Consider the following 16,909-nt stretch of genomic DNA (forward strand, 5'->3'; position numbering starts at 1 on the left):
AAAGATAGTGAGGTTGTCGAGATAAGGAAAGAGATATCAGTAAATCGTGAAAAAGAGATGGTTGTGCTATTATATAGAACATTGATTCGACTCTATTTGGAATTCTGTGCATAGATTCGGTCTCTTGGCTTTAAGAATGATGAAGAAACATTAAACTGGTTCCAGTGCTAATGATACTAAGATAATTGCAGGACTGGGATGTTAATCATAAGAACAGATTGAGAACAGCAGGTCTGAAGTCTGTCAAATAAGGAAGTCGGGTATATGATAGAGACATAAATTGGTGAGCGTGTTTTATAGCATAGATAATACAGAAAAAAGTTTTCGAAACAATTTAGGAAGGGAAAGAAGAAGAGATCATTTAGGGAAGTTGAACAAGAGTTCAGTAAATAGGAGAGAGTGAGAAGTAGATTTTGCTCACAGCAAGCAGTGAGCGAATGGGATATGTTGCTAGAGGAAGTGGTGAGTGCAACATCAGCGAATGAGTTTAAGGAGTTGTATTTGTTATTTTGGTTTTGAACTGGTTTTGTTATTTTAGATTTTAAGTGTAGATATGGTGTACATTAACTGATGACGACGTCGTGTCGAGTGGATCTCTTATGATGAGTCTTGAACCCCATGAAGGTACGTTTGTTATATAATAATAATAATAATAATAATAATAATAATAATAATAATAATAATAATAATAATAATAATAATAATAATAATAATAATAATAATAATAATAATAATGTTTTATCAACTTGCTAACATTCTATAATAATAATAATATCATTGAACTAGCAGGGGGGATGGATAATCCATGATACTTTTGGATTTTGCTAAGGCTTTTGATAGAATACAGCATGGTAGACTTTTGCATAAATTGGGGAAAATGGGTTTGGGCTTTAGAATATTAGAGTGGATACGAGGATGGCTGAATTACAGATATCAAAATGTGGTATACGGGGGAACTGAGTCTGCAAGTTTTAAGGTAACAAGTGGCGTACCACAAGGATCAGTGCTTGGTCCACTGCTCAATCTGTACTCTAATGATATTGGGAAGGATTTGACAACGACATACAGTTATTTGCTGATGATGCAAACATAGGTAGGGTAATCAGGAATGCTGCTGATATTCAGTCTTTGCAGATTGATTTGAATAGGCTGGAATTGTGGGCATGGGAAAATGGATGTCAGTTTTCAATGTCAGTAAATGTAAAGTTATTCACTTCGGCGTGATTAGATATCCAATGTCGTATTATATTGGTGGGATTTGCTTGAAGAAACTGATGAAGCAAGGGATCTCAGAGTGTTAGTAAATAGGAAGTTGAAGTTCAGGGGCCATGTGGCAAAGATTGCAATTGCAACTCAAAAGATAATTGCAATGTAGAAACGAACTTTCATATGTAAAGATAAGGATGTCATTTTGCCCTTCAGAAGGCCTTGATAAGATCTCACTTGGACTATTTTGCACAGGTCTCCTGGTTTCCGTTGTGATTTTCACATATTGGAGAGAGAGAGAGAGAGAGAGAGAGAGAGAGAGAGAGAGAGAGAGAGAGAGAGAGAGAGAGAGAGAGAGAGAGAGTGTGTGTTAAAATTGATATCAGGATTGTGGAATACTGATTATGAAGAGAGACTGAGAATTTGTAAACTGCAGACTAGCAAACAGGAGAAAGAGGGGTGATATGATTGAGACTTACAAACTTCTGAAAGAGTCATACAGGATTTAAATTGATGGAATTTTTCAACTTATGGAGGAGTGGGGAAATGATAAGAAGGCATCCTTGGAAGCTGAGAATGAAGGCTGCTAAAAAGGGGTGAGGACTAGATTTTTCTCTCCTAGGGCGGTGCGTGATTGGAATGGATTGCCATTGGATGTTGTGAGTGCAAGCAGTGTGAATGAATTCAAGAATAAGTATGATAGCTGGTGTGTGTGTGTGTGTGTGTGTGTGTGTGTGTGTGTGTGTGTGTGTGTGACCTCACTGGATGAGTCTCTGATTCCCAGGAGGTCTCTCTTAATAATATTTTTTTATATGATAATATTTTTATTGATCTGCTAAAATATTTACACATACAATAAACATCTTGAGTGACATTGCAACTTATAATTTTAGAGAATTCAGCACAAAGTGCTACATTTTCTACATTGGATTTCAATTAAAATTTTTAAAAATACTTTTTGCCTCTGTATTATGTATTTACAACACATATTCTTCTAATATTGACAATAAAGATTATACAGAATTTTTGAATATAGAATATACATAATAATAATAATAATAATAATAATAATAATAATAATAATAATAATAATAATAATAATAATAATAATAATAATAATAATAATAATAATAATGATGATGATGGTGATTTATTTATTTATTTTATTTATTTATTTATTTTATTTATTTATTTATTTTATTTATTTGTTTATTTTATGTCTCAGATAAATTGCATACATAGATGCTGTAATAATTATATATATATACAGTATATAATATTTATAGCACATTACAACTGTGATTAACAGATACTTGCAAGTTAATAATTTTCTTCCTCGAAGCTTAGCAGAGCTTATCTGAGGAAGATAATAGATGATAGATGGTGGTGGTTTCATGGTTATGTACTGGTCACAAGCCAGGTTTTGATTTTACTGTTTGTTGGTACGTGCTTGGAAGACTTCGACTGCTATTACAGTTTAACTTTTTTTTTCTTTTGTTTTGCGCAAATAGGGTTGGATTTAGACATGGTGTGTTTGTTTCTTTGTGTTCTTGTAGTGATGGTTTTTGAGAGGGGGTTTGTCCTAGGTTTGTGTGTGTGTGTGTGTGTGCGTGTGTGTGGGGGGAGAGAAACAGGAATTGCTCTAATTTTCATTCTCGCTATAATATTTATACAGCGCCTGTTTCAGCTCTCTGTATGTTTCCAGGTTTCTGTTGTCGAACGGCAGTTTGTTTATCATGTCAGGTGCGTAGAAGTATCGGGTGGCTTTGCTGTACTGATTGTTGTACTTATATGTTATGTAGTTTGTTGACTGTGGTTTTGTTATTTGATATGTTGTTCTGGTTACTCTATATGTTGGGCTGTAGTAATGTTTTAACATGCCTGTGTAGTGGCATAAGTGTTTTACCTTAAACATTTTGTGTTTTGTCCGTGCTTCCTGCATAAGAGTGGGTTGTTCCCAGAATATCAGTTTTATCATTTTATCTTGCAACCATTGTAGCCTGTTAAGTCTGTAGTCTGCGCAGAATGAGTATGATGTGATTGCATATCTTAAAATGTTTTCACATAATGCTTTAGATTAGTATTTTTATGTGGGTTGGGGCAATGTCTTTTAATCTGTATAGTTTGCTTGCTATTATCCTAAGCTTGGTATGTAGGTAGTTTGTATGGCTATTCCAACTTTGATCAGCATCGAAGTGAAGTCCGAGATAGTGTTGTTTTCACCTGTGTGATGGTTGTGATTTTAGGTTCTGCGCTTTGTGTATAGGAGGATGAATGTTGGATAGTGAGATGTTTAGTTTCTATGGGCAGGGTTTGGGGGTTTTTGAATACCATTAGCTTTGTTTTTCCAGGGTTTATATATATATGCCGTTTTCGGTTAACCAGTTAGTGATTTGATTGATGTCATCGTGCATATTTGTGTAAGCGGAATTGTTGTGAATGGATACTATGGCCGTGTCGTCTGCGTACTGGAAGATTTTACTTTTTAGGGGGAGTTGGCTTATGTTGTGTGTGTATATGTTAAATAGAATGGGAGATAGGACAGCTCCTTGCGGTACTCCACAGGTTACATGTACCTCTTTGCTGTATGCTGATATATAGCACACCACACGTATGCTATACGTGTGGTGTGCTTTCTGTTTTTCCTGTATGCTTTAAACCACTGGAGGTTTTGTGTGTTAGTGTGTCAAATGCTTTTGTTAGGTCAATGAATATCAGTTATTCTGTTTTTATCCAATGCAGCGTTTATTGGATCTGTGAAATTTTCCAGGAGTGTTGCGGTTCCTTTATTTTTTTGAAAGCCATATTGTGTTTGGGAATGATTTGAAATTTTTCAACGTATGTGGAGAGTTTCTGATGCACGATGCGCTCCATGATTTGGTTGACTACAGACAGCGTGGCGATGGGTCTGTAATTACTTATAATGTTTCTTATTCCTTGTTTGTGTATGGGTGTGATTAATGCAGTCTTCGGTGTTTCAGGTATGTGTCCCATTTCGAAGATTTTAATTAACAGTTTTTGTATAACTGGAAGTAGGTTGGTTGAGTGTTTCTTGATGTCTTTCGGCCTGATTCCGTCTATCCCCGGTCCTTTGTTAGGGTTAGTTTGTTGAATTGCCAGTGATAGTTCTTCTTTTGTTACTGTGCAGAACCACATCGACTGAGTTGCTCGTGGACCTAGTGGAGAATGTTCGTTTGTGTGAGGAAAGGTTGTTTCTTGTAGCTTTTGGACAGAGTTCACGAAGTGATGATTAAAGTTGTTTGCCAACTGTTTGAGGGATTTGGGGTCGCAGGCAAAGCTGTGTTTTATTGCTTCTGAGGCAGTGGTTCTGTGTATATTGTCCAGAATTCCATTAATCAGGTGCTAGGTTTCCTTTATGGCATTCTGAGCTGTTGTTAATTTGTTGCTGTAATAGTTTCTTTTTGCCGTTCTAATCTGTGTTGTTAAGATATTCCGTTTTCTTTTGTGTTCAGCTTTTAAAGTGATATTGTTCGGTAACTTCCTAAGTTGTTTCCATAGGGCATATTTTCTTTGTATGTCTGTTAGTATGTTGTCTGTTATCCATGGATTTTGTTTCGTTTGGGGGCGTATTTTTATTTTTGTTAATGCTTTGTTATATATTTTGTTAAATGCAAGTTTAAGATTATTATATACAGCTTCAGCAGAGTCTAAAGATACTATCTGCATTCAGTCTGTTTTTCTGATTTCATCGTTCACTATTGCTTCGTTTACAATGCTATGATACTGTTTTGTAGTCTCAGTGATTTTTATGGGTTCTGGTTCAGTGTGTAATTTCAATGCTGTGAAATAATGGTCTGCCAGTTTGCATGTTATGACGGCTGCTGTGTGGCTGTTTGGAGGGGCCCTTATATTTATATGATCAATGCAGGATGAGGTTGTTGTGTTTCCGACTATCTCTTCTCGTGTATACGACTGTATGGATGGGGTAATGTTATATGCCGATAATAGGTCTAGGTATTGTTCTGTGTTGTTATTTATGTTTCTAATGTTTATATTAATGTCTCCTATTATTATCAAGTATTCTGAGGCGCCTACTTCCATGGCTGAAAGCCATCTGTTTAGTTCGTCTAAGAATTTTGTGGTGCTTAAGTTGGGTGGTCCGTATATTAAGTTTAATATCAGGGAGTTTTCTTGTTTGATGTTTTTAATTTCGATGCATATGTTTTCTGCGTATTCTAATTTATAGTTTATTTCTGTTACTTCTAGTTTATGTTTGGTAAATATTATTATACCACCGCCTCGTTTTGTTTGTCTGCAGTGTTTGTGTTGTTGGAAGTGTGGCATTTGGTAGGAGGTTGCCTCTTCGTTTGTCGTAGGTACTTCAGTCAGTATTACAATGTCTATTTCGTCTATATCTTCCTTCAGATAAGCTTGCATGTTCAGCCAGTATTTTTGAATGCTTCTGATGTTGATGTGGAGAATAGATAGTCCTTTTTTGGGGAATTGTCACTTTTTCTCTTCTATTATTGATTTCAGAATGTGGCAATTATCATGTTCCGGGGTGATTACGTCTGCTTGATGGTCTGCATTCATGTTGGTTGGTGTGCTGTTCCTTCTTTATGAGTTGTCAATATTCCTTTCAATGTGGCAGCTTGTTGAAGTCGTCTACGGATTTTATTTCGATTGGTTTTGCGTCTTGTGTCTTTCTAAGGAATATTTTGCTGTCTCTTATCCATATAAACTGGTAATTGTTTTCTCTTTTTACTTTCCTTGCTTGGTAGAATATTTTCTGATAATATGGCGTTAGGTATTCGGACAAGTATATTGGGGTATTGTCGTGGTCTCCTTTCAGATCCTTGACTACTGGTTTTTTTAATCCTGCTAGCTTTTATGAGTGTAGTTTTTGTAGGGCTGTTAGTGAGTCGCACTACGACGGGAGAAGGACGGGTCTTATTTTCTCTTTTCCTTTTTTGTGGTAACCGATGCACTGACTGGATGTCTCTTGATTGAATGAGAGAGCCAATTTTTTGGCTTACTTGTATTACTGTGTCTCTTAGATGTTCCGTAGCTATTTCTGGGAGACCATTTATGAGGAGATCATTTATGTGCTGCTGTTGGTTTGAGAGTTCGTACTGTTGCTTTAAAGAGTTTAGTTCTTGACGTAGTTCCGTTATCTCTTTAATTAAATTATGCTGTCTTTCCGTTAGCTGTTTAACGCAGTTTTTAATTTCTCTAACGGTCTGTAATACACCTTCTACCCAGTTATTATTAAATTTAATAAATTCCTCATATTGGTTGAATTTTTCTGTAATTTGTGCGGTATGTTTTTTAAATAGTTCTCCAACAAAATCGATTAAACAGTCTTTTAGGTTTTGTAATCTATTTTCAAGTAATGCATTTAAAGTTGGCTCACCTGGGTTCTCTCTGTTGTTGATAGCTGTTTACTGCCTGCGGTTGTTTTCTGCATGTACTGTTTTCAGCAAAGGAATGTCGCCTGCGGTCGAAGGCGACATTCCTTTGTTGTCTCTGCAATGGGGACACTTCCACTCGTCACAATTCTTGTTTAATTTTCTCTGCCAAGTAGCCTCGGACAATCCCGAACATAGAAAATGCATGTTTCTCTGGCAGTTCCTACATGTTACGTGGCTTTCTTCCCCCGTTAAGTCTTTTTGGCATTTGTAGCAGTTCATATTTCTTGTTTGACGATCTTGTTGTAATTTCTAATATGGCGACTTCCTTTGTTCTCTTCTCGCGTAGTTGACCAACGTATACTTCGAACTTTGAATACTTATATTTTACTTATTACTTAACAGATACAGTTTTTACATCAATATGTTCGTCTTGAAGAACGGAATTCACTGATGTACTTTAAATTTTAATTCACAAGAAAAGATCTACTTTGCAACTTAAAATATCATAATAATAATAATAATAATAAATTATGAAATTGACAATAAAACGAAGCAAACATAATTGCAAAGAAAATAAAATACAATCTCGCTGATTTTAACAGTACTATATATATATATATATATATATATATATATATATATATATATATATATATATATATATATATATATATATATATTAGGATAACCAAGCAATTTTATATGCTTGGTCATTTTAGCTCCTAATCCCAAGTATGCAAACAATTAAGTTTGCGCCTGAAACAAAGTTCAAGTCTAAAGATATTTATTCCCATATATATATATATATATATATATATATATTATATGCGTGTGTGTGTGTGTGTGTGTGTGTGTGTGTATGTAGAAAATTTTTTTTTTACCTTGGGTGTAATATATGTTAAAGATACCAAGAAATTTTATAGTTGGTTTTCATCCTTTATCCAAGTAAGCAAAAACAAAGTTTTGCGCATGAAATATATTCACGTCTGAGCTACTTGTATATACAAGGTGGGTCAAAATTCCAAGTACAAAATTTGAGGGGAGGTAGAGAACCTATTCTAAAAATCAACGATATTCACATAGGAAAGCATGACCGGAAACGCCACCCGAAAGTGATAGGTAGCGCTGTTCGCCAGCGCTCCAGTTGAGCAATTGGGCTTCCTCATTCAAGCTTTCGACGTCGTACGAATAACATGCATCGTTTTACGAACGCTAAGATTGCAGACATGCAATTCCTTTACCATATTATGTATCCAACTACTATTAAACTGTTCAGTTACGCCTAATAAAGTTTTCTACACTGCAAACTGCCTTGTGTTATTTCTGTATCTTTGTGTCCCTGTTAGAACCTTCCGGTGGCGTTTCGGGTCATGCTTTACTATGTGAATGTGGTTAATTTGATATTCTCTATCTTCCCTCAAAGTTTGTACATGGAAAACCACCCTGTAGAAGCTAATGACTTCATATACCTTGCCTTAGTACCACAATGCAAAGCACCCCCCCCCCCTTTCAGGCGTGTATAATGCAATGCATAATTGGAAATATATGAGTCATATATATGAGATATACTGTATATGACTTCTGCATTATTTCAACCTTGGTATCTCTCCCGGATTTGGCTCCCACTGAAGAGACTTCAATAAAGGTCGAAACCGGTCTGGATAGTGGGCCTTCACATTATGCATCGCATTATACAAGACTAAAAGGGGGTGTGCTTTGAATCATAGGATACATACTAAGGCAAGTGATATGATGTCATTAGTCTCTATATACAAGTAGCTCAGACGTGATTATATTTCATGCGCAAAACTTTGTTTTTGCTTACTTGGGAAAACGATTAAAACCAAGTATAAAATTTCTTGGTATCTTATATTTGATAGCCGAAATTCGAAACGTTTTTATGTCACGTTTTTGTCTCTTCATTGTTTCCAAACGTCCAACAATGTGTTTGCCTTCATGAAACAGCAATTTGTTGGACGTTTCAAAACAATGGAGAACCGGCTTACCAGCCCGGAACTCCGGGGGTTTGGCGCGTAGGGGGAAGATCCCCCTACTATATATATATGTAGAAAGTATTTTACTTTGGGTATAATAAATGTTAAAGATTCCAAGCTATTTTTAACCTGGTTTTACTCCATTTCCCAAGTAAGCAAACAGACAAGCAAGTCAAGTTTGCGCCTGCAAGTTTTGCAAGTCTAGCTGACCCTGCTCGTAGTGCAAGACCAAGGCAACTCATGGTAAAAGTTGAATAAGCTCTGATCACTAATCTTAATATTTACCCTTAATGCAAAGCACATCTCTTGGAGGAGATGTATGATGCTTTGTATTAAAGGCAAGAGGTCCTTTCCCACACCGGTTTCGATCTTATGAATAAGTAAAGCCGTCTCTAAAAATTCGGACGATCCCTAGGCCACTCAACTGTGGGAGAAAGACCGTCCATCTCATCTCAGCGTTGGCTCCACTAAGTGATGGCCTTCCACCCACCACCACCACCGAGCAGAACCGCTCATATTCCGGAGAAAGGCATTCACCGATAAAGCCCCTCGCCGGGCCGTACCGGAAAACACTTTCTCCGGGGACTCAAATTGCTCCCTTAAAGCTAAACCTTAAGAGAGCGAACTCATATTAGCAATAGCTGAGCCTCAGTTAAACTTCATTGCCTACAGCATTGCCAGACCGGTTTCTCATAATGTAAAACGCAGCTCCTTTGAGTTTTTCAAAGTAACGTACCTTATGCTTAGTGTAGCCATCGAGTCTGTCCATCTCTGTGTTGTTTTTGGTCACTTCTTGAATATTGTAACTGAATTTTTATCTTGGGTTTATTAGTTGACTATATATTTGTAAAATATATAAGAATTGACTTTTGACAAATTTTGGCAAAGTTTTTCTAACCAGTAAAAAATCTCAAATTAAAACATTCGATAGACTTAATGAAACAAAATACAACTGAAGACCGAAACAGAAAATGTTTTAGTTACGTTAGAAATAAATTACGTTTTTTAGAATACTTACTAATTTTTTGAATAAATTTCTATGTATAACGTGTTTTTTCGTTATGCTGTTAATTCATTTTACTGGAAACCAGCGATTCAATGTCAGACTGGAAACTGTTTGCAGATTATTCTTTGAAAAGTATTATAGTAACGGATTTTACAGTATTTTTAAAGGGAGAATCTGGAATATGATCGGGTATTCATTCTGTTTATTCTGTAGTTGGCCTATTAGAACGTACATCATAAGGCCAGCAACTACTACGCATACAGATGCTTATCGAAGTCATAAATTGTCAAATACAGGCCGCATCACAAAACCTTGACAACTGTCAAAATTCGGAAAAATCAGTTTCTGCAGAGCCATAAATAACGATAACCAGAAAAACCACACAACAACAACCATCAAAAGCTGAATGCCTCAACTAATATGTATAATATTGGAAAGCTCAGCTGATGCAACAAATAAACAGTACTCATGGTATGTAGAAAGTTATTTACCTTGGATATACTATACGTTAAAGATACCAAGCAATTTTATAAACTTGGTTTTAATCCTTTTTCCCAAGTAAGCAAACAAACAGGTTTTTTTTTTATTTAATAAGGTCAAAGCACCTTGTGGCAACTTGTATAAGTAAAATTTATAAGTTCTGCATTACTTCAACCTTGGCATCTCAGGGTTTGGCTCCCACTGACGAGACCACAATAAAGGTCGAAACCAGTCTGGGTAGTGGCCCTTCCCTTAATGTATAGCATCATACATGTCCGGAAGGAGATGTGCTTTGCATTATCAGAGATACTAAGGAAAGTAATCAGAGCTTACTCCACCTTCACCACTAGTTGTCTCAGACCTGAAAATACTTCAGTCGCAAACTTGACTTACCTGCTTGTTTGCTTACTTGGGAAACAGAATTAAAACCAAGTTTATAAAATTGCTTGGTATCTTTAAAGCTTTAAAGTAGTCTTAGTATTCTGTGAAGTGTTAATAATTAATAAATTAATTAATTACTCCATGAGTAATTATAATTACCTTAGTAGGCTTCATTATTATTTTTCAATGTTTGTTTAGCCAATCTAAACAAGCTAACATTTGAATTAACAATTTTCATAAAGCAAGTTTGGATTGCGACGATGCAAGAAAGATTTTATGAGCTGACAAGTTTAAAAGGAGTTGCTAAATGTTCATTCCTAGTGTTCAATTTCAATGTAATTACAAGCTTGCTTCTTGTTTCTAATTTACGTCATCAACTTTCTGCTAGAGATGTCAGCCGAATGAAGCTGCCATGTTAAACAAAAAAATTCATTAAAAAAAGTAATTGAAGATTAAATGACTAGCACTGTTTGTGTGAAACCTTCCCTAAACGCTTTCCTAAAATATCATCCTAAAGGAAGGAACATTTCATCATTAATTATACAAAAGCTATACAGGCGCAATTTTTTCTATCCTCAAAGTTTTACTGTTACATCATGGAAACGTCATTTCCGGTTACCGCTGAAACAGGAAGTGGGCTTATAATTGATGAAATTTTAATTTTTTCTATCCTAAAAGTTTAACTGTTACATCATGGAAACGTCATTTCCGGTTACCGCTGAAACAGGAAGTGGTCTTATAATTGATGAAATTTTCAATCATATAAATACTGATAAAACTGAATATAAATAAATATATATCGTGTGAATAAATGAATAAAAATTTATTTGTGTATTTATTTATTTATCTCGAAAGTCGATGGTCATTTAAATATTAAAACCAACAATTCCAGAAGCCGGAAAAGAACGCAAATAATGTAATGAAAGGGTGTCTCTTGTTGTAATGCTTGCAATGTTCACACAAGGAGTCTTTTTTTGGCAGAAGCTCCTCACCAAAAATGTATACCCAGATGTCAGTTTGTTGCCAAAAGATGTAAGTGTATATTGTAGTTCCCATGAGCTCTGTTTATCAAGTTGTACTTATTAAGGGTATACAGCTGGGTCAAACATGCCGTGGCTGTTATCATTCTCTTCAAATATAACATGACAATAGTTTCACTCTCAAGTCACCGGATAATTGGACGAGGAAAGCGTGAAAATGGCCTGAAGGCAATCCAAATAGGTTGTCAGAGTGCTAAATATAACTCTATTTTTCTGTACCGTCTCTGTTTGTTTCTAAAGTCGACACTGCACGCAATACGAGCGGTGTGTTGGTGCTCGAGACAGGAAGACTTTCTTTTCGTGCAAATTGTGTGCAGCTAACAATGGGGAACTTGGTAAACAAAAAACGGTTTCTTTGATAGGTGCCACATGATCGTTGATAACAATGAATGAAATGAAAGGACTGTACCAGAAGATGCGAAGTATTAACATTGCTGTACAAGTGTACTAAGTGTAAACAAATGCCAATCTTGTTGAATGAGTTAAGAAATTCGTTAAGAGTAAGGCTCTTTTAATACTAAAATGCATATGACCAATTTACAAAAATAAATACAAATCAATTATGTACATCTCCATGCAAATAATATAGCTATTCTACAATATAAAACTCATCCAGACAGAACCATATGGTGCATCTATTTTTCGTTTTCGACAGGAAGTTGTATAAACTCAACACGCTTGTTTGTGGTTATTTATGAGGTCTTTGGAAACTCAAACAGCACAAATTTTGCGATCTTTCGGCGCATCATGCATGGCTGTATAAGCAGAACAACAGATGATGGCGATATTAGTAATTTGCCTGCCTTTTCGTACGAGAGCTATTGCTAAAATGGTTGGATATTCTGAACAGTCTTGTTAACCAAATGTTCTACCATGTTTGGACCTTCCCATTACCCTCCAAGGATATTAATCACCCCCCCATACAAGGGTATTAATCACCCCCATATATATATATATATATATATAAGCAAAGAATGCTTTTCATCTTCCCCGTTATCTGTAGAGGACAGTGTAGGGATAAGGTTAATGAGTTATTAAAGCTCTGATCACGGCAGGAGGGTAACAGCAATAACCGAGCCTCAGTTAGAACTTCATTGGCTACAGCATTGCCATCCATTACCCTCCAAGGGTATTAATCACTGCATCTCACGGTCGATTCGGAAAGCACTCCCTCTATATATCTATATACTCAGTATTATATCTTTGCAATTATTATGTATATTCACATAAAAATCTGAACAGTGTCTCATTTAATTTTAATTTTTAAAATAGTATTAAAGAATTGTAAATCAATCTATTTAATTTAAATAAATCATAATAGTTGCAATAATAAATAATACTAATCATATGAAAACCTCCATTTTAAAATTCATGAAAATGAAAATATTAGAGTTACTGAATAATTAAAAGGCTAAAGACTGTCTTTGAAGATTACTATCTATGCAAGTAAATGATAAAAAAAAAAAAACCTAATAGGAATTTATCAATATGGTATTTTATCTATATATACGTATAAAACTGTATTACTACTACTAGATTTTGTATTTTCTAATAAATTTGCAGACACTAGCGCATGATTTTATTTCCAAAAGGGAAAAGTGCAACATCCCATGCAGTGTTAGCCATTCTGCCCAAGATGGCAACATAGCTTCTGTCGAGAAAGATATCCTACAGGCTTCTTTCTAAATGAATAAATGCTTCCCTCCACCTCCAAAAACAAAGTGATTCCATTTGTCTTTCAACATCCACTTTACAGATCCGTTTCCTCTGGAATCTTGTATTAACATATTCCTAATATTCCTCCATACGTTGTCGACTGTACAGCAAAATGGTAAAACCTGTTTACGGAAATAGAAACAGTTCACGATTATATTAAGTTCTGGATGACTCACTTAAGTCAACAGCTGGTGATTGCAAAGAAATTTCTCCTTCGTCTTTTTTTTTTTTTTTTTTTTCATATTTTCGGCAATAGTCGTCCGATATTTCGTTTCCACATCGTCTCCGCAGGTCCACTTCCGACAGAAAGAGACTTACGTATCGTTGAACCACCCACGTGTGTGTGTGTGTGTGTCTGTCGAATCGTCCTTTCTGGAAGATGTCCAAAATACAGTTGAAGATTGATGAAAGTCGTTCTTCTGGCAAAGAATTGGATTTCCCTTTCTCCGGAGGTGTGAGAAAAGATGAAATCAGACTAAAGTGGAATTACCTGAATGACGTAATGCTCAACTAAGAAAGTGACATTGACGTCATAGGAGGGAGAATTTAGCATTATTGTATCATTTGTTAAAAGAAGATTCCGAGAAAACATTTCCAGTAGCTGATATTAGTTTCATTCAACCACTTATCAATGACAACTCGTTCCGAAACTTTCCCAATGTTAATAAGTCATCTTAAGATACATAAAACCATCCCACACGTCTTACTATGACAGTCAACTAAAAAACAAAAACCCTAACTTTAGAAGCTAAGATATAAATTTGTTCAGAAAAAAGAAGGCAAAACCTTTCACCTTTCCTCATCTCTGATAATATCCAGATCTTCATACCAAGGACGTAGCTTTGGATTTATTTTTGGAAAGCACCAAGGAACATAATTGTGATACTTACAACATTCAAAAGAAAAACTGTTTAATTTCAACTGTAGAGTGAAAGATACTGGAAAACAGTAATGACAGTACTTTCTTCAATACTTCATGGTAGTTTCTTCAATACTTCATAGTATTTCTTTACGAAAGCTTTCCAAACGAATAGAGCCCCAACCACGTGTAATGACAAAATAAATTTGAATTAAATAAAGTGATTTAGATAGATCTAAGGATAAAGAATTATTTTCTTAAGGATATAATATACTTTTTAAAACATTATATAAATTAAGTAAAAATAATTAATTTGTTTTTGTTTTCAAAAATAAACAGAGTTAGCATACACCTTAAATTTATACGCGTGATTCTGTTTCTTTCCTCCACGTTGTAGTATGATAACATCAGAAACTTGAAATTATCTTTTCACATTCTGTTTAGCCAGTTCTAGTGTCCTTGTATGATGGCTAAGTTTTCCCGTAGTTTGTAGGTACCATTCCCACTCCGTTGAATTTTGGTTTCTAATTTCCATGTTGACTTTTTATGGATTTTCTTTCCCAAAACTCGTCATTACTTTGAGCCCACCGGATTCAACATGTACTCCATAAATATTGGTTAATGAACGTTTGTATTTCCTTTGAAATCAAGCAAATTTCACATTCATATAAATTTATATAATGTATAATTAATGCTCATTCTCCATAATCTACCACGTTTATTCCTCCAACTGAATTCCCATTGCTTTCGTTTTGTTTGTATTTATTTTTAAGCCAACTTTCAGTGATTCTTTGTACTGTTTTTCAGTTGTTCTTGTTGTTGTTTTTCATCTGTTAGCCTTTATACTATCAAGTTTCATTCTCTTGCCCATTCAAACCTACCAATTGTTTTTTTTTTTACTTTATTTTAAACTCCTTACACACTTCAGCATTTTGTAATTTGGCAACATCAAATTTCTGTCCATTACCTGCTTGTCCCTGCTTATTTTTTCGAATACATAACTGCATATGTCTAATTATTAGATGATAACGTGATCCAATATCAACATTTATTTTATATTGGACATCTAATAAATTTTTTCTGCACTTTGGCAAATAACAATATCGTGTATTTGAATCCGTGCTTTGCCATCCAGTGACACCATATCACGTTATGTAAATGCTTATGCTGAACGATTGTGCTGTCTATTACCAAATTATATTTACCACCTAGTTCCACCAGTACTTCACAAACTTTAGAATTAAAGTCTCTCAAGAAAAATGCAGTCTTTACCAAGAGTCATCATCGAAGTCTTATCAAATGAACTATAAAAGATTTCCCCTTCTTTTTCTTCTAAGTATGCATTCTCATTTGGAGCATAGTACAACAGGGCATAGACTTCCAAATTTAATTTTAAGCTTTGCAGTTATTATTCTTTTTGAAATTGGCTCACATCAGATCACTGTTCAACTACACTTTTTACTTACGAGAATTTCAAGTTCGTATTCATGTGGATCCCTTATATTTGGCATCCCAGGATAAAGAAATACATTCCCATGGGGACAATTTATTCTACGAATATCATTCCATCTTACTTCACTAAACACGCAATCTAATCTTATATTGTTCCATCTCTTTTTTATAGTTTCTGTTTAATAGAGCGTATATTTTAAATATTTCATTGGCCGATTTTATTCCTCATATAAGCTTTAGTTGTAATCAAGAAATTGTTCCGATTTCTCCATTTATCTGACTTGAAAACAATATCTACATATTTTGAAACTTGTGAGCTATTAGCCCGCATTGTTCCTGTTCTGGTGTCTGGTGTTAAGCACAAGTTTCTGCTTTGATGCAGATTTTCGGTTCTACCGCCGATACTTGGTCACCAGAGCCTCTTGTTTGATAACAGATGCACCACAAAAGTAGTATCCTTTATTTTTAAATAACAGAATCTTTAGTAGCAGCTATATTAAGAAAATAAGGATATATGATTAGAATAAGGCTCTCCCTTAAGTTCTAACGGGGAAGCAAGATTTCAGTGCTTTCTTTCAATAAAAGTTCAAATTTATAGCGATAAAGATGAAGTAAGTGCGTTTCAGACCATAGGTTACTGCAAATTATAAACAAATAACATCTCTAAGACTTTTATTGTTAAAAGACCATAAATTTAATGATTACAAATACAAAGAGCCACCAACAAGTTTCACTAGCTACTGTCAAGCATTTTCAAGTTACATGAAAACATACACTTTAGTAACTGCTAGGCCTTTACATTTGATAATTCGTGTTTGATGGAGTGCATGCATTCAAATGCTTCAGTCAGAATTCTCTACATGACCACCGTGTTGTGCAGTTTTTCGCATATTGTAGTTCTGTTAAGCTGAGAGAATTGATGAGATATTTTTATATGTCTTTAACCCCTTAACATACAAAGACGTCCGTGACACGTCTTTTGTTTATTGCACCAAAATTGATTTTCAATTTTGGTTTCACATATCAATACAATCAAATATAGACGCCAGACAATCTTATGCCCATTTCCTTTCAGCCGAGAACAGTTCCCAACGGCGTGCATCGGCTTTTTCGTTTGCGTTTGCAAACATTCATCATTATTTTTCAAATAATGCTGAATTTGATCCAGTAAATCACCCTCGCCCGAAACTCGCCCAAAATTTGGCAGAAAAGCGACCGCTTTCTGATTTTTAATTGTTATGTTAAGGGGTTAAGAATAGCACCTTGATTTCAATTTAAATTATTGCCTGTGCGCAGCGCCACTGCTGCATCTTTGAAAGTTCTGTGTCTGTAGTCATTCTCGATGTAAGGCATAGAACTGTTTTTCCAATCTAAGCAGACAAGACTCCCATGCCATTAGTCCT

The 16,909-nt window shown here is 35.1% G+C and overlaps 1 protein-coding gene across 1 annotated transcript in view; it reads right to left on the reverse strand.

Moving 5' to 3' along the window:
* Nucleotides 1-16,909, reverse strand: part of LOC150106775 (TWiK family of potassium channels protein 18-like) — a 41,506-nt gene that overhangs the window by 13,551 nt on the left and 11,046 nt on the right. The gene's annotated exons all lie outside the window — the stretch shown is intronic.

This window comes from Typopeltis vanoorti, chromosome 5, assembly GCF_054136105.1.
Source record: "Typopeltis vanoorti isolate ZY-2024b chromosome 5, IOZ_Tvanoo_1.0, whole genome shotgun sequence".
NCBI classification, from domain to species: domain Eukaryota; kingdom Metazoa; phylum Arthropoda; class Arachnida; order Uropygi; family Thelyphonidae; genus Typopeltis; species Typopeltis vanoorti.